The sequence below is a fragment of the Protopterus annectens genome, chromosome 8.part0, assembly GCF_019279795.1.
Source record: "Protopterus annectens isolate FY-2018-M chromosome 8.part0, PAN1.0, whole genome shotgun sequence".
NCBI classification, from domain to species: Eukaryota; Metazoa; Chordata; order Ceratodontiformes; family Protopteridae; genus Protopterus; species Protopterus annectens.
The window spans coordinates 1,754,162,078-1,754,185,618 of NC_056741.1; the positions used below are offsets into that span (position 1 = coordinate 1,754,162,078).

At 39.8% G+C, this 23,541-nt stretch overlaps 1 protein-coding gene across 1 annotated transcript in view; it reads right to left on the bottom strand.

The window, feature by feature from the left end:
- The window catches only part of LOC122809619 (cytochrome P450 2J6-like), a 691,727-nt gene that overhangs the window by 359,005 nt on the left and 309,181 nt on the right, over nt 1-23,541 (bottom strand). The gene's annotated exons all lie outside the window — the stretch shown is intronic.

The following is a 23,541-nucleotide window of genomic DNA, read 5'->3' on the forward strand; positions in this document are numbered from 1 at the left end:
CTCTCTCTCTATATATATATATATATATATATATATATATATATATATATATATATATATATATATAGGTGCAGTTCTTTCTGTTGAGTACTTAATCTATGGAGTGTAGTTCTTTGTTAGTCGACTTGTGTTTACTGAATAGCGAAATGTTGACTGTTCAGTTATGCATAAAAGATGTACCTTGGGTTACAGTAAGTGACTCTTAATTGTTATTGATTGTGAAAATGTTAAAACATTTTTGACATACTGAAAATTTCAACATTGAGGTATGTATGTGTAGATACGTTTTGTGTGTGTGTGAGTGTGTGTGTGTGTGTGTGTGTGTGTGTGTGTGTGTGTGTGTGTGTGTGTGTCCTTATGGATTAGGATTAGAGTAAGGGCTTGTGAGTAAGGGATAGTTTTTTTATTGTGTATATATGTGCAATTTTTGCATAGTGTGTCAAAATGTATTAACTAATGGTATTTTTAGGGAAAGGTTTTATTGTAAGCTAATGTATGGTATTCGGGTTAGACACAGATGTAGTTTTAAGGTTTCAGTTAGGACACATGAGTAAGGTGGATTGAGGGCAATATTATTTCAAAATTCTTAATCTTTTAGTAAAATTAAATGCATCCTTCACATAACACTTGATCTTTATTTGAAAGAGATTCAACCAATTATTACCGCCAGTGATTCCATTTTAGAATAAGCTTATACTATGCCATGCCTAGAAACAATTTTATTTTCAAACTTATCTACTTGATAAATACAAAAAAGAGAAGAAAGGGTGTAAATATTTGATAAAACTCAAAGACATCATATTACTCTCAGGGACGACCTTTGTTCAACTGGTACACTAGGCAAAATATGTCCACAGTGCTCCCCCAACACCACCTGGTGGCCCCATCCTAGTCTACCTACACCATCCAGATTACTGGAATAATTTCCCTGCTAGAGCAGCTTCCTAGGTGGCCGCCTAGTTGGCCTATGCATCAGGCCAGCTATGATTACTCTTCACCCAATGCATGCATCTCATTTAAAAACAAATGTATTGTCTTATACCCCTTAAATAAGTTATTAGCTGTTACTTCTTTATAACATTTCTTTTCATTCAACATTTCAAATGTTTCCTGTACATAATCATTTGACTGCATCACTACAATGGAAGAACAGGAGGAGCCCACTCTAGAATAAATAAGAACAAAGATTAAGGAAAATGAAGATGGGGAAAGCAGCAGGCTCACATTAGGTCATGGCAGTTATGATCAATATGTTAACAGAGAAATGACTCCAGAGGATATTCATAGCTGTACAGAATGAGAAGTGTATCCCATATCCCAGATGCCTGGAGAATAAGCACACTAGTGCTAGTGTTCAGGAACAAAGGGGACATTTACAACTATGGACAGAACAGAGGTATCAGACTCCTATTATACTGTATGAAAGTGTTGGAAAGGATGATTGATGAATGGATATGTCATCTGGTAGACAGGAAGACAGTCGATGAGCAACTCAGATTCAGATCAGGATGCAGCACAACTAATCCAATGTTTGTAATGAAACAGATGGATGAAAAAAAGCTAGAGATGAGAAAGAATCATTCCTATACTTGGAGAAAGCATATGATTAGGTCCAATAACCTTGCAATTACAATTACAATTATTTAATTACTCACTACTTGGCATTCTGCTCTTGCTTACCATCATGCAAACACATTGCTCTAGTTGCCCACTCTTGAAAAACATGTTTGTGCCATAGTAAGTGCAGCACAGCAGCTTCAAACAGTGTGCACACTCCAGTCAATGCAATAACTGGAATTGGTGGGAAAGCATCAGTCTCCATTGCTCTAGATCCATGGTATGCATGGCAGGAGTTTGCAGGGAAGGTACCAGGTTTAGGGAACAGAGGTGTGATATCCAGGATTCCAAAATATTCACTGGACCCCTAGTTAAGAACCACAGCCAAAGGCTTCTGCAGGGGGGACTATTCTGGCTCCCAGTACAGGTCTGAGGCTTGGGATAGTGTAGCACAGGCTGTATCCAGTGCCACAGGTATCCTGCACACTGAAGAGCAATGTAGGCATCGTTTCAATTACCTATGGAGGAGGAAGAGGGATACACTCGACTGTTGGATTGAGGAGTTTAGGATTGAGGACACCCCACACCTGTGTAAGTATCAACTACAGTGAGTACTTGCGAGACTGGTATGAAAAATGGTGTTCTGTTCTTTCCTCAGCTGCCAGTGATTGGGAGTGCAATGTCAGAGTCCATAGGGCTAGATTGGCAAGAATGAGGGAAGCATGTGTTATATATGCAGCAGAAGACTAGTGTTATTATAGCATTAAAAGGTAAAGACAGCTTTTTGGTATTTTAAACAGTTGTAGAAAATTGAGCATGCATATCCAAACTCTAAAAGCAAGTATGCATGCATTAGTCTGTAGCACAAATCGATTGCAAGCTTGCAATATTAGACTTTAATCAGAGGTTGTGGGTTCAAATACCACACTTCACAAATATGCAATACTGTTATTTCTTCAATAATATATTAATTAAATTGAAATCTCTATACTAGTAGCACAAATGCCCTACTGTAAACTTTAATCTGTATACTTTGAAAATGCATATGTGCAACATATGCACATTTCAAGGATTACTTGCCGCAATCTGTAGTATAGTGTGCATCTGTTAGGAGGTGTACACTTAAATGTAAAAGTTAAGATTATAGAGTTAAATAATTGTATTGATGCATTGTATGTTGTATATGAAGGTACTAATCTTATCTCTTTTTTCCTCTCAACCCAACACTTATCTCTCTTTTTTAATTTATTTTTATGGTATTTTATATTGTTTACTAAATAATTTTAATTATTTGTTTATTATATTTTCTTTTATGATTATTTTTTATTTTGTATTATTGTAAAAAATAATGTTTATTTTATTTTTATTTTATTTTTTTATTCTCTTGTTTTATTTTTATTATGCGTTATTCAAATGTGTCCATGTCATCCATGTGTACCACATTATTAAATGCTCCACAGCACAGTGGGATAGGCCAACCCTAATGAATCTGCCGGGTCTATATTACCTTTTTGAAAGGGCTGTTTACCGAATGCCCTTTCATTGACACATATCCACCAAAATACCAAAACTCTGAGCGGCTTCTTCTTTCATTTTTTTCCCAGTTAGGGGTCACCACAGCGGATCATCTGTCAGCTCATGATTGTCAGTGGAGTTTTACGGTGTTGAGTTGCCAGCCCGGTGCCCAATCTTCCACAGAAGGCAAACACACACTCACACCTAACTCTGAGTGGCTACATAACCAAATTTTTTCCCAGGGGAGAAAAACTCTTGCCCGTTGTTGGAAATTTGCCCTTTCTTCTACTGTAGTGCAATCTCGAAGTTTGTATATTTAAGAAGTGGGTGTGTGGGGGGCAAAGCCCCCCACTTCATTAAGTCTGTTGTTTTTTTTTTGTTTTTTTTTTATTGTTGGCCCAGTGATTTTTTTTCCCTGGGAAAAAATCACTTTTGTGGCCATTCAAAGTTTTGGTATTTCTGTGGATATGTGTCAATGTAAGGGCATTCAATGAACAGCCCTTTCTACATCATAATACAGACCTGATCTGCCTGCCGCCTTCACCAGCTCCATCACTAATGCCCAGCACATCTGGGAACTAAATTGGCAGCACCACCTCTACTGCCCCAGTACTACCTGCCCCCTCAGGTAGTCTTGCCCTGGAGGCTCGTCCACTGGTACTCTCCGGGAGCAGTGGCAGAAGTGGTGATTTCCTCAGCTACACTGAGTTGCTAGGGATGGTGCACCACACTGTTGGTGCATGCTTATGTCAACTGTTGAGGCTGCTCTCCCTCATTTGCATAGTACTAGGAGGAGGAGATATCAAGCACTCTAGAAACTAATGCAGTGAGGTGGCAGTGATGAGAGTATAGTAGGTGAGGACTCAGTTCTCACTGTCTCCCAGCTTGATGACTGTGGGCACTAGAAGTCTCCAACCTCACTCCAGTCATGGTGTCCTCCAACCTTTTGTGCCATTACTGTCCCTGTCTCTAGACTTGTTTGTCTTGTCTGTCTACAATTGCTTCCTGACTTACCCAACTTATCTGACCCAGACATGCCTAAGTCCATTCCCCAACTTTCCTCTCGATCTGAAATAAAAAAAATAAATGGGCACCTGCCCCACCCCACAAAAAAAATTGTCCCACACATAGCTCTCCATTTCACACACGTGTCTTCTTGACACACTTGATTTGGTCCAGTTGGCTATACAACATTATTGTGTTGTTGTCACCCCTGTCACTGGAGGTGACAGACCAAATTCAGTTAATATTTTGCACATATGTTCAGTTTACACTGTTAAAGAAATGGATAGCTATGGCTCTTCCCTACCTCCCTCCTGCACATTCCTGTCCTACTTTCCCTTTGTTCTTCCCCCTGCTTGCTCCCCATTTCACCACTTTAATCTGGTCAAAAAATAGAGTCACACACAACACACAAGTTGCTGCAAACAATGGATCCCTTCACTTTTTAGGTTCCAAGTTTAGGGGAAGTGCGCATTGTGCACCAACATGCAGCAATAATGAATGGTGGCAGATAGCTGATATGATCCCCATGCAATGCTGCTTGACACTGCTGCACTCTGCCAACACACAGCAGCACATTTACTATAAATAATTCATGTTATTCCAATATCCCTTTTTAATTAAAAGTATTTCAAAGTATTACATACACCTGGATTCAAATCCAGTACTATCTGGCCCCAAAAAGGAATGTATCAATGTATTAATATATACTGCCACATACTCTGTTAAGCAGCAGGTGTGTTTCACAGTCTCAATACTTTAGGAATGTGGCTTATATTCATGTGCTACTTAACTATGTGCAAACATGTGTATCCCACCTGCAAATAAACTTTGTTAATTATCGCGCAAACCCACTGCCAAATGTGCTATGGAAAACTAAATATTATTATGTATTACTGCTATTTACTGTCCATTTATTGTCTATGACATAACATTACATGTGAAAACATTACAAAGTGAAGGCCCTGTCTCACACTATGTCACATATTTATAATACAGCTATGTGTTGCCACCCCACCAATCACTGGAGCCCTAGTGTCTCAATACTTTTTGCACACATATATCCACCACACTACAAAATGTAATATCAAATGTATGATATTTAATGCACATCAATTTTGTAACATGCAGAACTACAACTATTGACCCATATGCCTAAAAAGCCTTATCTGTAAGGCTAGGGAAGGAATCAGCATGGACCATATCCTCAGGGACATAGCTGACCTTCAACACACTTGACTCAACCCATTTTGTTTTTGTCAAGGGTAGATCTTGCTTATTGAACCTTGTGGACTTCTTTGATACTCACCCCAAACAACTGGATGAGGAATAATATACTGCATATGTTAACTTATCCAAGGCTGTTGACACTATCCCCCATTCATGTCACATAGGGAAGATATCCCATGTAGGAATTAAGCCATATAGTAGTATATGGATAGCCAACTGGCTCATTGCAGAACACACACTAAATGTTGGGGACTGCACTTCAACCACTAGCTACTTACCCTTATAATACCACAAGGATCTGTGCTGAGCCCTCAACTTTTTGCAAACTAATTCCTTGAAGTGCAGGCAATGGTAGATTGGCTGTGGTTTACCAAGACTGCAGATGTGTAGGAACTGGATGCACTCATGTAGAGTACCCCAGTGATGGTAACATATTGCAGAAGGAGATGATACACACAAATGATTGGTGGCAAACTCATGCACTGAACCTTAAAGCATGTCCCCTTTGCCAATGAAGTATCCCTGCTAATTATGATATACATAGTACCCTTCTAAGCTCAAACATAATGCTCTGAGACTCGGAAACACATGTTGATAGCAATCTACACTTTCATCACTATGTGTCCATAGTGTTGACATGCACATTCTGCATTATGCACTTCATACAAATGGACATCACATCCAAACGAGGTGGTCATACCTCTGCTGTACTCTAACCTTATCAGAACACTAATGGAGTACAATGCTCCCTTCTCTCTGTACCTCACCAGACACAAGCAGCAATTGGAGAATACACAGGTTTGTGCCTGGGAGAATCCATGACCTCCAAACATGACATACCTGCAAAGACTGACAGACTGTCACTGTACCCAGTATCATGCAACTGCTGAGATGTGATGTATGCCTGGCCTACAGAGCAGTCTCAGACCCTAGCCTACTGGAAATGCTGCACATCTGCAAATCAACTAGGACAAGAATAAATTGCCCCAGATTTCTCAACCTAGCTTGTGACATAAACAGAACTCATTGAAGAGACAGATATCTCCACCAGTGATTTACACTGCTCTGTAATAGGCTCAAACTGCATGTGAAGCAGTACTCCTCAATAACCCTATTTAAGCACAACCTTGACTAATGGTTGGGTGAGTGTAAAGTCACCTCTGGGGTGGCACCTATGTCTCTCATGGACAGGGCCAGTTGGTGGTGCTCACAAAATCATTCTGGTAAAAATAAACATCAAACTATACTCAATAAGGGTACTTCTGTTTTTACATGGCTATGCTTGTAAACACTCTAGGGCCATTAGGCTAGTAGCCTTCTATGAACCTATGAAGCTACGAACCTTTGCAGGCCTCCCAACATCTTGTCACTCACATGACCTGTTGATGTCATCTACTATATGTTTACCTGCACTCTTGCCAAAGCCAGACTTGTGCTGTGGCAATTGCATAAAGTACAGTGCTCTGTACCCTGTATACTTAGGTTGGTAGGGGTTCTGTTCTCATTGCAGTCAACTGTGTATGTGTGTGTCTAGACAGAAGAGTAGAAATGTGTATCCCACAGTTACTGCTCCAATGGCATAGATTAATAGTATTTTGAGACTTGCAGATGCCTACACATCCATTTCATGCAGTCTACCCAACATCTTGTCTCCCACATGGCTGCTGATGTCATCTACTATAAGTTCACCTGCACTCTTATAAAAGTCAGACTTGTGCCATGGCACTTGCATAAAGTACTGTACTCTGTAGCCTGTGTACTTAGACAGGTAGGGGTTTGTTCTCACTGCAATCAACTGTGTGTGTGTTTGTAAATCTAGAAAGAAGAGCAGAAATGTGTATCCCACATATACTGCTCTAATGGCATGGACTGACAGTATTTTGATACTTGCAGATGCCTACACAGCAATTTCATTCAGCCCACCCAACACCTTGTCTCCCACATGGCCTGCTAATGTCATCTACTATAAGTTCACCTGCCTGTTGTAAAATTCAGACTTGTGCTGTGGTGCTTGCGTAAAGTACTGGGATCTGTAGTCTGTGTACTTACATAGGTAGGGATTCTATTCTCACTGCAGTCATATGTGTGTGTGTGAGCTGTTGCTTGACATTACAGAAAGCATTTTTACACCACCATGTGGGACACTGTTATTACCATATCCTTTTCAGCAGATACTGCTGATATCATCAGCTATATCAGATTTTTGGATCTGCAGTACTCTCATCAGGCCAGGGTCAGAGACAGGCCTGGAGGACGGGCAGAAGTTATCTCATCCTTTACAATAAATATTACAGTGACATGCCTTGTAATCTATCCACATACATCATGGCATGGTTTGTAGGCCCTGTGTTAGCTTGCTGAGAAAGTCCTGTGGTTTCATTAGCTGCTGCATGTGTTTGGTGAGGTATATTCAAAAGAGAGCATTGTTCTCTATTAGTGTTCTGATAAGGTTTGATTAAAGTGCTGTCAAACAATCCTAAAATCTCAGTATGATGGCATGGCTTATGATGTGCACATCATAGGCTTTAAATACCAGTGTGGATATGTGGTAGTCAAGGTTTTGATTGCTATCTACATGTGTTCCCAGTGCTTGCATCAGTGGATTTCTGCATAACAGGACTGTTGTCAATGCTGTGATTAACATGGAATTCCACTTTTCAGATGGACAACATAATAAACACACATTTCTGCATGTATGTGTAGATTGTGTGCCTTTGTCACCATTCAGTTCTCTGTGTAAGCTCCTCCTGTACTATGTTATCATCATTGGTGGACTCAATGATTCTACATGATATCCTGTGCTATTCAGAATAAGAACAGTGTGCACATATATCCCTAGGAATCCTAGTCTAATAACTAAATTTAACTCTGTAACAAAAATGAAAAAAATCAACTACCTTGGAATCTATCACTTGAGTCAAAATTTATTTAGAATCACCTTATCAAACTACCATCCAGCCTCTATCATCCTAACGTATAGTAGAAATAAATATAATCCAGAACTAAAACCTAGAGACTCTGCCTCCATAATTTCAGTAAGATTATGATCTTTATTTATTTTGTTTCATCATATATGCAGTCCCACACATACTAAGCCATGTAGCTGAAACACTGGTATGTCCTTAGTTCATTTGAATATATCCCATGGGCCTCCACTACAAGAGGTTTAAGGTATTACATAGTGAAGTCTCTAGCTAGGCTGAGTCTTTTTGCAGATTTTGCTGAATGGTTTGTCTGTGTAACCTTTTTTACCCTTTGCTTGGATGTTGTTTGGGATATTTTGTAGGCACTTTAATGTTTATGGGCATCCTACTCAGTTTTAAACAATGTGTCTCTGAAGTTATAAACAAACAATCCACTTAGGTCTGAAACATAGTGCATCCACAGCGAATGGGTTTGTCTTTATTGACCTGACTGTACTAATAGAGTGGGCATTCAGAAATCATGCAACTGTAATACTGATATATTCTTAAGGAGTCATTTCTATATACCCTACAGACCTCCAATACAGAAAGTTTAAGGTATTACACAGTGAATACTCTAGCTTGATTGAGTCTTTCTTGCAATTTTTACACATACTATTATTAACATCTTAGTGCCTAATTTATCAGAGACAACAATACTATTATAAATTATTTTATATACTTACCTTTGTGCATGTGACAGACACATTTAAAATGCTTTTAATATAACACTTCACTATTTCCCCAATTTAAATTATTTTTTTTTCTTCTTCTTCCCTTTTTTCTGCCTTCAGGCTTTTATTAACTGCATGTTATATTTTATTTTTAATATAACATTCGCTATGGTGTGTTTGTAAAAAAGATGTTTCAAACATTAAAAATCTCAATTTCTTTACTATGCTTATTTTTAAAAATAATAATTTATTATAAAATGAACACACCATCAGTTAAATTATTTATCTCTGAGAACTTGCAACAAAAATATTCATTTGTAAATATTATGGAATCTCTTATTACTTAAAGTGAATGCTTTTATTATTGTTAAAACTCAGTTTTACAGGAATGACAAAGTGAAAATGCAAAACAGGACTATTATTTATTTATTTATTTATTTCCAGTTTGATTACAGGGTCACTGGGTCAAAGTGACCCGTTTTCAGTGGAGACCCGGGGAGAAAAGCTCCAAGATACATAATACAGATAAGGTACAGAAATACACAGATGTCAGTCTTACATAATATGGAAACAGTTACAAGTACCTTGAAAATATGCATAATAAGCAGAAAAGCATTGACTGTGGACTTATTGTTCATACATTTTCTTTAGTGTGCACACTCATCTATTAGGTGAAAAGATGTTTTATATACATACTTTTAAGTAAAATGAGGATATACTATACATGCACAATTTCAGAAAAGAAATTAGTAATAGAAAGCTATATACAATATTTACAATGTTGAACCATAAGGAATAAGCAGCTAATAGAGAAAGGAGAGCAAAGAAAATCCTCGTGGGAGCATAGCTGAAGGAGCATTACTGAGGTTATCGATAGCTGTTGTTATTGCATTGATAGTTATTGATAGCTAATGGAGAAGGGAGAGCTTAGCGCAAGATATCTACAGATATAACTATATAATGCAAGTCAGCTGCTCTGGTGGCAAAGAAGAATAAAGCCCTGACTACAGCCCAGGTGACCCAGATTTGAATACTGACTTGAAAGCGCAGCTATCATCCCTGGTGGGTGGGTGGTTCTGTGCATATTTCCTGTAATGACCCATGGTAGGGCTGGGAATATCACATCAGGAGGTGTAGATCAAAGGGGATATGGTGGAGACAAGGCTTATTTGCCACACATGCCACACATCCTTAATTGTATGCCTTCCCCTCAGGTCAAATCCTCATAGAACTAAGGGAGGTGGGTAGTAACAGCATAGATAGCAAAAAAATAAGACCTCTTCAGTGGATGTGAATGGCCAGACCCGCAGGACACCCTTAAGTTCTGTATTGGCCACAGCCCCACTAAAGATAGTCCAGGAGGATAAAGGAGGTGATGGATGAGGGGCACTGGGTAGTGAGCTGTAGAATGATGCAGGAGGGAAGGAATATGTGAAAAAATATATAAAACTTGTCAAACATGTTCTTTTAATATCTCATAACAGTTTACTAGTTAAAATTGAATTAAAAATAGAAACTTTTTTAAAAATATCTTAACAATTAAAACTAATATCATAGTGACAGCTACAGTAAAAGCAAAGATTTTTTATAACCTTAAGTATAGAGACTTAATTGTATGCTCATTAGAATTAATTTACAACTCTCATCTGTTCTTGCTATTAAACAAATGAGCAACTAAAATGTATTCTAATTTGTAAAACTCATAAAGATTTGTCACTGATGCAGCTATTTTATTCTTCTGATATTTACTTCTCATTACTTTTGCACTCGGTATGATTTCCAGTGCAGCAACAAATTTCTATGTACAACTGAAAAAATTAACATCATTGAAGGCATCTAAGAGTTTGTAACACCTTATCATTCATAAACTAAACCTATTTTCCCATCAAACACATACAAAACAATTATTTTACAATCTCTACACTTGTAGTGTCTGTATATTCAAAATGATGCACCTAGGTCTGCACCTTTAAAAGTTTTGTCAGGTAGTACCTACACCTAAGATACATGTAATCAGTACTCATATATTCCATCTACTTCAGAAATTAGGATAACATTTAATACAAAAATTCCTCCTCTTCCTTTAAACCTTCGCAAATAACCTACTGTATGAAATTCAAGCTGACCTGCTCATATCCCAGTATAACACTGGCTCAAGCTTTAAGTCAGTTTACACTGTTATGGTATTTATTCAAAATAAAAATAGATGGAAAAAGAGCCTTCAAAACAAAACAATATTTGTAAGACCCTTTAATTATGAATGTCAAATGATAATGTACGTTGTTCTAATCTATAGAATCTGATAAGTGATGAATAGCTGTATACTTCTTTGTGTCTTATTTACCATTAGTGCACTATAAACTGTTACTTTTGTAAATAACTCATACTACTAAATTAACAAGGGTCAAGATACAATATTCAGTTAATATGTATGCACACATTATATATACATACACATAGACACACACACACACACATATACATATATATATATATATATATATATATATATATATATATATATACAGGGTCTATAGTGCATCGTCGAGCTGCAAAAAGTTCGAACGATGTAATATCGAACCCTAATATCTGAAACACTAAAATAGCAAACACAAAGAACAGCAATTTTTTCCCATGGAAAAAATCGCTGTTTCTTAACCAAAACAAAAAACCTGCAACCTGAAACGTAACCTAAAGTGGGGGGCTTCACCCCACAAACCCCCTACTTAAATATACCAACTCCAAGATCGCACCACAGTGGAGGATATAGCAAAGCCCCAAAAATGGCCCACAGATTTTTTTCCCCCTGAGGAAAAAATTGGTGTGCTGTGGCTTCGCTATTTTCAGGTTTCAGACTTTCTAGTTTGATATGACATCGTTTGAACTTGCTGTGGATCGATGACGTAATATAGATCTATATATATATATATATATATATATATATATATATATATATATATATATATATATATATATATATATATATATATATATATATATATATATATATATATATATATATATATACATCTATAGTATATATATATATATATATATATATATATATATATATATATATATATACATATATATATATGTGTGTGTGTGTGTGTATATGTGTGTGTGTGTGTGTGTGTATGTATATATATATATATATATATATATATATATATATATATATATGTGTGTGTGTGTGTGTGTGTGTGTGTGTGTGTGTGTGTGTGTGTGCGCGCATGTGTGTGTGGATCTAGTCTGCATGACTGATGGCCAAGAAGATCAAACAGCTAAGTATCAAAGTGCATAATTTTGAGCAAAAAATCTAAAAGAAAGATGTCTTCTTTGCACTGACTGCTAACTGTAAGCGCCAATTCTGAGACCTCATTCCAGTGGAAAAAGGGCAAATTCCCTGATCCCCACTGTACTGCAATCTTAAATATCAGCTATCCTTCACTTTGCTGCATTTGATGTTGTGTGCTTCGATATTTGCAGCTCTACATTTAGTTGTTCAATTTTCTGGGCTGTCAATCATGTGAAATAGACCAATATACAGTCTTGCAGATAGATAGATAGATAGATAGATAGATAGATAGATAGATAGATAGATAGACAGATGGATAGATAGATAGATAGATAGATAGATAGATAGATAGATAGATAGATAGATAGATAGATAGATAGATAGATAGATAGATAGATGGATTGTAAAAATGTAGTTATCTACAATACCACTTGCACACATTGTAAAACTAAATGACATATTATGGATGCCAGTATGTTTAAGTACTTTTTGTGTGTTTAAGGCGATTCTTTATTCTAAGGCAAGATTAAGTGATAGCAAGTAAAATCAGTAGAGATTAAGTAATGAATACCCAGCCTGCACCCATCAATCTATGCTTTGTCTGACTAAGTTACCAAATAAACAGGAAGACATGTCAGACAGACATGTAACAAGTAATACTCATGTACAATAACTCTTTTCAGTTTGGTCACTGTCAGTAGTGCAACAGGTAGCTTTGGTGCAGAAGCTTGTGAGTTCTGTTCCCACACCAGATAGATCGATTACTGACACTGCAGTGCAGCATAATGGGGTGCCACACTCCTGAGTGTGTTGTCCTTCAGATGAGATATTAAACTGAGGCCCCATCCACTTGTGCTGGTGGTAGCTCTGGTGGATATAAAACAGGTCACTGCAAAAAGAGTTAGGGTAGTTCCCCAGTATCCTGGCAAAATTTCTCCTAGTAGTACAAATACCACCTTGTGTATCTCCAGAAAATAGGCAACTAATCTAGAGGGACAATCTTGACCAATGATTGATAAATAAATAAAGCTATACTGATTTTTTTAAAGTACTGAGGTAAATTTCTCATATGTACTGACTGGAGCACTTTAATAACAGGACTAAACCTCTCAAGTTGGACATTACCAAATGAACATCTAATAAGTTGAAAAATTGAGTAAGAAGTTTCCATTGAAAGCAAGTTCTTAAACATGATTTAAATTAAAAACTGCTTAGACATTATATATTGAAATACATATTAAACTAATCCAACTCTATTTTATTCTTGACAATTATCGAGCAACTAGTTTCATCTAGTCAAATACATCAAGTTAAGTTGACCAATATAAAGAGTCTGAAACCAACATTAAACCATAATTATTGGCAGCAAACTATCATAAATATTGTTAGATAAAATAAAAAAATATTTAAAATAGAAAATGTTTGTCCATGCAACATGTTTTCCAGGTTTGAATGATTCAATGGCTATTAATTCTGTTTTAAAGTTGAAATACTACGATGCTGCATAGTTCATGTTTATTTCTATTTTTATCCTCATGTATGGTTTTACCTTGCAATTAGTTTTAATTGGTAGGTTGTGTCTAACAGTGTATCATGTGATTCTAATTATGTTTAAAAGAAGTGCCATTAATAACAGATTTAGTTCTGAGGAAGATCTAGGTGATGTATGCCCAAAAACATTAAACTTGTTATAATAAATTTTGAGTTTGGAATACTGTTGCTTGCTTCTTGGTATCATATAATTTATTAGTTTGTGTTTGGTGTGTTTCTGTGGAGTATTTAATTTTACCAGTATGTAGGAGAAGGAGCCTGATGATGGTGATAGTGCATCCTTTCCTTGAATATGGATGTTGCACTGAAAATGAGTCTGATAATGATGTCTTTACCCCACATGGGGTGAATATTTCCAGGGATATTTCCTTGCCTAGTAAAGCATGGAGCCTGAAGAATCAGGCAGAAAGTCAGATTGAAGGCAGAGTGTTAGACAGTGCAAAGAGAAAACTGTACTTTTGAAGTTCTATTATGGAAAGTTGAATGACAAAACCATTAGCATAAAAATTGTTTGTTGACAACCAATGCCTGAAACATGGAAGGGTAAAAAGAAATAAACTGCAAATGTTTTTTTAGGGGCAAGCCCCCGCATCCCTCAAACTTATGTTATGTATGTAGGCATGTGTGCGTGTGTGTGTGTGTGTGTGTGTGTGTGTGTGTGTGTGTGTGTGTGTGTGTGTATATACATATATATATATATATATATATATATATATATATATATATATATATATATATATATCATCATCATCATCATCCCCCTTTTTCCCATTTACATGGGGTCGGGGTATCGTATTAACTGTCGCCAACTCTCTTGATTCAGTGCAACTCTCCTGCCTTCTTCAAAACTCATGCCTGACTGTCGCAGATCTTCTTTCACACAATCCATTCACCTCTTTGTTGGACGCCCTCGCTTTCTCTTACCTTCTTCCTGTCTGTCCCAAATCTCCCTCACCAGATTGTCTTCTGCTTTTCTACACATGTGCCCATACCATCGTAATCTGTTCTCTTTGATCTTTTCTGCAATTGGAGCTACTTTGGCTTCTGCTCTTATGTCCTCATTTCTTCGCCTGTCCCGCAGTGTGCATCCTACCACCTTTCTCAGGCACTTCATTTCCATCACCTCTAGCTTCTTCAACTGTTCTGCCTTTACTGCCCAGGTTTCTGTACCATACAGTAGTACTGGTCACACCACTGTCTTGTACACCTTACTTTTCAGCTTCTTTGGCATTCTTCTGTCATAGACTACACCTGATACTCTATGCCAATTGGCTGCAGCCCCTCTGATTCTAGCTTTGACCTCTTCATTCAGACTACCCTTCTCCTCAACCGCCCCTCCCAGATACTTGAAGCTGTTTACCTGTTCCACTATCTTCCCATCTATCTCTATTCTCAGCTTCTGATTTCCCCAATCTGCTGCCATTACCACTGTCTTATCTGTGCTTAGTTTTATCCCATGTGCCTTCAGATTTGCATTCCATTCTCCTATCATTTGCTGAAGTTCTAGCTCAGAGTCTGCCTGTACTGCCACATCATCTGCATACAGCAGCTTTGTTGCTCTGACCCCTTCAACCTGTTTGCTGATGTAGTCCATCACCAGTATGAACAGCAGTGAGCTCAGAGCTGAACCCTGGTGTACACCCACTCCCACTGGGAACCAATCACTGAGGCCAAACACTGTTCGTACTTGAGTCACTGGGTCCTTGTACATAGCCTGTACTAATTCTACCAATGTTTCTGGGACTTCAAACCACCGCAGTACTGCCCAGATCAGCTTTCTTGGGACCTTGTCATATGCTTTCTAAAAAAGTCTAGGAAACCCCAGTTTGACTCTCTCCTCTTCTCTAGTTTCTTCTCAAGTATCTGTCTCAATGCAAACATCGGGTCAATTGTGCTGCACCCTGATCTGAATCCGAACTGTTCATCTCCCATCTTACATTCTACTATTCTACATATCCGTTTATCAATCACTCTCTCCAGAACTTTCATGCAATGTGGTGGGAGTTTGATGCCTCTGTACTGTCCACAGTTGTGGCTGTCCCCTTTGTTCTTGTACACTGGCACGAGTATGCTTATTCTCCAGTCATCTGGGATATGCCTTTCTCTCCACACTGCAATTAGCACCCTCAGGAGCCATTTCTCCCCTAGCTCACCCAGCATCTTTATCATATCTGCTGTGACCTCATCTGAGCCTGCTGCTTTCCCTGACTTCATTTTCCTTAGTGCTGCTCTTACTTCTTCTAAGCTGGGCTCCTCTTCTACTCTCATTGTAGGCTGTTTCTGGGGCAGTACCGCTTCTGTGGGGTTTTCTTCATTCAGAAGCTGCTGGAAATACTCCTTCCATCTGCCTTTGATGTCCTGTGGGCTGGTAAGGAGATTGTTGCTGGAATCCCTTATGAAGGATGTCTGACTATCTTCTTTATCTTTCTGTCTTTGCCTTGCAACCTGGTATAGTTTCTTTGTGCCCCTTACTGAGTCACTTTCCAGAAGCTGATAGTGTGCCTCTGATGCCCTATTCTTTGCTATTGCAACTTCTTTCTTAGTTTTTTTGTTAGCCAAACAGTAGTCCTTCCTAGCTTGGTCAGTCTTTTCAATCTCCCACTTCTTCCTGCACTCCTTCTTTCTTTTGATTACTTCCTGCACTTCTGCATTCCACCACCAACTTGCCTTATGCACCTTATTTCCATACCTGGCTCGGCCACATATCTTTTCTGTAGTCCTAACACATGCTGTTATTAGGTGCTGCCACTCTTCTTCAACTCCACCTATTTCCTCCTCTTCTTGGGGTGCTAGAACCCTAAGTAATTCATTGAACTGCTGTACTTTCTCTCCAGTCAACTTTCAGGTCTTCAGCCTGGTCTCTGTTGAGCTTAGAGCCTTCTCTGACCACTGCTTGCAGCTGATTGTGGCAACTACTGGTTTATGCTGTAAACTGACTGTTTCACTGGGGATGACTTTGCAATCATGGATTCTACCCCAGTGCCTTTTCCTTACTAGGAGGAAGTCTACCTGAGTTGCATGTTGGCTACTCTTGTATGTGATCTTGTGACTGTCTCTCTTTCTGAACCATGTGTTGGCTACTATCAAGCCATTTGTCAGACAGAAGTCTAGAACGGCTTCTCCTTCTTTATTCCTATTGCTCCACCCATGTGGGTCCAGGCAGTCCTCATATCCTGTTCTGTCTGTCCCGATATGTGCATTTAAGTCACCCATTATTAACACCAATTCATGTTGTCCTGCTTTATCTAGTAGTTCCTGCAACTGCTGTCTGAATGCACTCTTTTCCTCACTATCACAACCCTGCTGTGGGGCATAGGCTGAGATTATGAATACTGTCCTATCATTACACTGGAGTCTGATTGCCATGACTCTGTCATTAATTCTGATGATATCCCTCACTGACTTCTGAAGCCTCTGTCTCACCACAATTCCTACACCATTTCTAGCCTGTCCACCACCTGAGTAGTAGAGTCTGGATCCCAAGCCAAGTGGCTTTGTTGCACTGCCCTTCCATCTCATCTCTTGGATACATAGGATGTCCAGCCTCATCCATATCATCATGTCATCCACTTCCAAGCTGCATCCTGTCAGTGAACCTACATTAAGCGTAACAATTCTCAGTTCATGTTTGGCAGGTTGGTTGGTTTTACATCCAGCTTTTGCTCAACAGAGTTATCCCAGGTAACCCAGCGTGAGCAGCTAGACACCAGCCAGCCAGTAGCCTATTGACCCAGGTCTGCTGGGCTTTTGTGGCGGGCACACACTGGCCAATAGGGGCACATATACCCCTCCCACCATTAGCATGGGTCCCTGGTGTGGGTCAGAGAGTAGGACGGGTCCTCAACCCACTTATCACCGGTAACTACCCATGCCCATTTTTTTTGGAGACAGTCAACATGACCGAATCACCTAGAGCCATATTTTACACCGTCGAGTGGCTAGCCCTGCCACGGCACGCAGTTTGTGATCCGTGTTCTCCTATCTTAAGGATACTGCACACCACAATAGATGCCCAAAGCGGTTGGTCTTTTTACAACTCTTCCCCCCATTGGGCACCATGTAGAGTCTGTGCTGCTGCCCACAGCTCCATTCATTGGTGACTTTGAGATGGAAACACTCAGCATGTTTTTCAGACATGGGAGAAACCCCACGGAGACTCAGAGAAAACATGCAAATTCCAAACAGGCATTAGTCGGAGGTCAGGATCGAACCTTGTACCTTGTGCATTAGAGGCGAAGACCTTAACCACTAAGCCATCTGATCGCTTCTCTCTATATATATATATATATATATATATATATATATATATATATATATGTATAAATATATATATATATATCTACACACACACACACACACACACACACACACACATATATGTATATATGTATAAATATATATATATATCTACACACACACACACACACACACACACACACACACACACACACACACACACGTGCGCACCACTGTTGCACCATCTCAAAGATGGAAGAAATATCCCAAAAGAAGAGAATTACTGCCTGCACACAATTAGTATTCACACTGCCAGTGATTTCCCATAGAAAACAGCAATCAAAGTTTTGTTACTTGGTGACTTGTGCTTCAGACAATACATGCTATAGGAATTTCAACCTGATTACCTATAGATGTATACTCTCATGCATTAGGTGATACAAGAAAACAGATAGGTTCATAGGTTCATACTAGGCTATCTGCCCTAGGGCATTTATAAGCCTAGCCAGAGTGTGTTTGGCTTTTGCCACCCATTTTAAATGAATTTTGCTAAGCCCTTTTTCAAGGTTAGTATACTGTGCCTCTGTCTAACAGTGACACAGAAGTGATACCAAGGGTAAACCTACTATCTCCCATCCACTCGTCAAGATTCCTCTTGAAGAGAGTCAATGAGGGACTCTGCCTAACCTGGACTGGGATTTTATTCCAGAGTGAAGGGAGAATCTGGGTTATGAATCTGTTCCTCCAGCATGTCCTATTTATTTCAGTGCTGAGGTTCAAGTCTCTCGAGCGTGTAGCTCGATGGGATTTGGATTTTCTGAGGCGCAGCATGTCCATTAATTCCGGGTTGGACATGGCTTTATACGTCAGGCACAGATCGCCTCTGAGCAGGCGGTATGCCACTGAGTAGAGCTGGAGTTTCTTTAACTGGGCATCATATGGCATCTGTTTGAGCCCTTTGATCCTCTTGGTGAGGTACTTTTGGGGTCTTTCCAGTTGCTGCAGGTGTCTGGTAAGGTACATCCCAAAAGGGGCATTGTACTCAATTATGGGCCTGATGAGGGATGAGTAAATGGCATGATGACCTCCCCTGATCTAGATGTGAATCGCTTCATGATTAGGTGGGCTATATAAAATGTTTTTCTAACCACTTTGGCCACGTGGTTGTCAAATGAGAGATTGCTATCAACTTGGGTCCCCAGGTCCCTAATTACTTCTTCCATACTTAATAGATTACCACCTATGTGGTAATTTGTGGGCACTTTGTTTTTGCCAAAGGGGATGACTATACACTTTTTGGCGTTTAGCTTGAGGCTATGGCTCTGGCACCAGTTGTCTGTTTCTATGAGGCCATTTTGTAGGATGCTTGTGTCGGCTGGAGAGTTGATTATGGCGCCCAGTTTGCAGTCATCTGCGAACTTGGTCAGCCACAGTCCTTCCGTGTTAGCCTGTACCTCCGAGAAATATATACCAAACAAGAGAGGTCTCAGGACTGAGCCTTGTGGGATGCCACTTGTAACTGGTTTGGAGTCTGACATGGCTCCAGCAATTCTAACCATGCGGGTTCTGTCCTTGAGCCAGTTTGCAACCCATCTAGTGACATAGGGGTTTATATTTAAGCTGGTGAGCTTATCTATAATGCCCGAGTGGGGTATTGTATCAAAGGCTTTTGCAAGGTCCAGGTAGGCTGTGTGGACCACCTTCCCCTCGTCAATGGCCTTGGTGACTGTTTCAAAGAAATCAACCAGGTTTAAGAGGCAGGATCTGCCCTTAACAAAGCCAAACTGGGTAGTATCCAGTGTCTGTAGGTCCCCAATATCTTTATTTATGAGGTCCATGATGATACTTCCATAGCTTTGCAGACCAAGCTAGTCAGGCTTATGGGGCGATAGTTTCCAGGATCTGTTGAGGCACCACCTTTGTGGAGAGGGACCACTGTTGCTGTACGCCACTCTTTGGGTACATATCCTGTAGTAAGGCTGAGATTGAACAGTAGTTTTATGTTTGGGTTTAGTTCTTCTTGGAGTTCATGTAGGACACAGCCCGGGACACCGTCTGGATTCATTGATGCTGTGTTTTTTGCTTTGGAGAGGGCGGCTCTTACCTGAGCATCTGAGATGTCAGGGGGACTGCACTCTGCTGGGATAGATATTTGCTGTTTTGGTGGGGAAGGGTGGGAGAAGTTTGCGCTGAACCTGTCAGCTAGGATGTTGGCAATGTCTGTGGGTTCGGTGTATTTTTTTGTCATTTTGTACTAATTCTGAGCATATCTGGGAATTCCCACCCAGGTTCCTAACATAACTAAAGAAAGCCTTGTGATTATCCTTAGTGTCCTGTGCAATTTTTCTCTCGAAGCTGGCCTTAGACGATTTTATGAGTGCCCGTAGTTTTTTGCTAATACTGATCAGAGAGGCCTTCCCTTTTTGGGATTTTGCTGTATCATGTAGTAGCTTCCTCCTTCTATTGTATAGTTTGTTTATGGCTGTGGTCCACCAGACAGGATGCCTAACTTTGGAGGATTGGGTCTTGGTTTTATTTGGGATTGCATGATCCATGCATTCCTGAAGGTGTTCATAGAATGCGTTTATAAAGGATTCTGTGGTCTGGGCCATATTTTCCACAGGCCCGGGGGCTTTGAAGGATTCCACCTTGGTTTTGAGGAGTGTGAAATTTGCTTTAGAGAGGTTTTTCACTGTGGTTTTCTGGGCAGGGGCTGGGGTTTGGATGTGAATATCTAGTGAGATTAGTTTATGGTCTGATCTTACCAGTGAGGGATACACTTCTGGTCTGGAGCATAGAGACCCCATGTTGGTGATGATCAGGTCCAGTATGTTTTCCCCTCTTGTGGGAGTGGCAACAAGTTGTTCCATAGCATTTGAGTGTATAAATTCTAAGAACCTTCGGGCTAGGGTGTTGGAGCTAGAGTAATGCTCCCAGTCTATGTTAGGGTAGTTGAAGTTGCCCAATATAATGGTGTTTGGAGAGACCTTCAAATTTTCCAGTGTTCTCAGGAAGGCCGAGTGAGGTTCCTGGGTTCGGGAGGGTGGTCTGTAGCAGGCTATAAACTGGAAGGCAGTTTTACCCACTGTTAGTTGCACATGGATAGTCTCTGATGCTTCTGCTGTGCCACCAACCTGGAGGTGTGGGTATCTTTGACGAATATTGATACTCCCCCTCCTTTTGTGGTTCGGTCCAAGTTTTGGGGCTGAAAAACATGGTATGAGGTATAACCTGGTAGTGCTGGGGTGCTCTCGGGAGCCTTGAACCAGGTTTCTGTTACTGCACAGATATCGATGTTCTCCATGCTAAGGAGAGTTTCGAGTGCATGCATCTTGAGGTTTAGCCTTCTGGCGTTGAGTAGCATTACTCTTAGTTTCTTATCCCTTGTGATACCTATGGAGGTGGGTTTGTCTTTTGAGCCTTGCCTAAAAAAGGCACTATGGGGGTGGCAAGAGCCTTTGCCAATATCTGAAACCCCAGGGGTGACAGGTGCAGCCGTCCCTAGCGAAGCATCGTGGCTTGTAGAGCATGTCATCCCAGGCAGACAGGCATTGGATCCCCTTTGAATGACACCAATACTTGAGCAATTGTTGAAATTGATCATCTTGTCTTCATATTGTGGCATCATTCTTGGTGAGGGTAAGATGCTACTCAAGGTCAGGGTCATACCGGCCTCGGCTACATGCTCAGAGAGCTCCTCTATGTCTCTTTTCATGCAGTCCAGGGAGGCACGTCTCAGGTCATTCACACCAGCATGGAGAATGACTGAGTCATATTTGTACTTGCCTTGGAGTGACCTGAGTGCTTGTGTTATGTGGCGGATCCTAGCGCCCGACAGGCAGCTCACCGTGACCTTCTCCTTGTTCAGCCTGGTGAGCGGGACATCAGTGTGCCTGACGACAGAGTCACCTATTACAAGTGCATCAGGTGTGTTGTTTAGCCTTAAGGGCTGTGACTGTTCAGCACACTGGCTTTGTGAGCTATGTGTTGCACGTGTTTTGTTTTGGGGTAGCGGTTGCTTGGGTGTCTGCTTTGGAGGTCTCTGCTGCTTAGGTAGATTTTTATTTAGGGCCTCAGAGTATGTTTGCGTGTTTATGCGTTTGGTTTGCTGTCGTGGTAGGTCTATGTGAGACTGGAATTGTAGTGAGTGTGGTTTCCTTCTCCTCCTGACTGGTTACGCCAGTACTGAGTTGAGAGAGCTTAGCCTCCAATTTGGCTATATGGTTGCATCTCTCACATGTGTTGGAATTTGTTGGGAGGAGGAGAGGGTTGTCTGTGTACATGAGGCAGTTGTAACATTGCCTCAAGATTCCCAGATTCACCAGCTGGACCGGAGAGGAGATTGACAACTGACCTTTGGACATGCTAGAATAGTATTGGGAATTCCTTTATAATTAAAAAAAAGGGTCAATGGGGAACAAAGTACTCAAGGGGAGTTTGTGAGGGTGTAGTGCTTTTAATTTTTTAGTGCTGACTTATATAATTGCTTTAGTGAGCAAGTGGCAGGCTTTAGAGTGGGAATAGGGTGTTTATTATGAGAACTAGATCAGTTCTAAGGGAAAAAGTGAAGAGGAGACTTTGTGGAGCCGAGAATGGTTTAAACCCAATTAAGTGGTGCTGCCCGATGCTGCGCTATGCGCAAAATTGTGCAAAGCCAGGGGGACTTGAAAGAGCTAGAAATTGGCCCAAAACAGGCAATAGACTACCAGATTCTTGTGCTGGGAACACTCCTCCAGGGATAGATAGGCTGCTCCAAGCTCCCCACTGCCACTGGTGAACAAAGAAGCCTCCCTTTATCCAAGAAAGGAAATGGGCAACACAGGAACTTTCCAAAAGTCCAGAATACAGCAAAGCCTGTATTTGGACTACTCTAGGTCAGGAAAGATGGGAAACAAGGAAACATTTTTTTTTCTTTTTTTGGGGACTACAGGACTGGAAATATTTCAATCATAATCAAAAGCAGAGATCAGTCATGTGGATAGATACATAAATGTGTTATAAAAATGATTACACCACTCAAGTATATAATTAATGATATACTGGAATTAATACACTTAGAAATATAGATATTCTATAAAGTTACATTTAACATTTTTCATTTTGCAGAAAAAAATTGTGAATGATTAAGAAAAAAGTCAATACATTCCATGGAAAGATATGCATTTAATAGTTTGAATGTGCATTCAAAAAAACTGTTAGCACATTTTCAAAGTACTGACATTACAGAATGAGAACTGAAACTTTTTCTTTTGTTTTTGCATAGTACTATCAAAATGCTTATGAGTTAAATATCTAGATGAAAGAAAAGTATGCAACGGGGCATGGGATACACAGTATGGGTATATTTGGCAATATATAAGAAAGTGCAGACAGATTTGCCTAGTGCTATAATAGTTAATGAAAAAAGGGGCCAATGTCATATTTTCTTTACAGAAAAATATCACATATAGACTGTGAAAAAAGATGTTCTCAATGTGAAGATCAAAGATACTCAGGAAAAGACTATGCAATTATA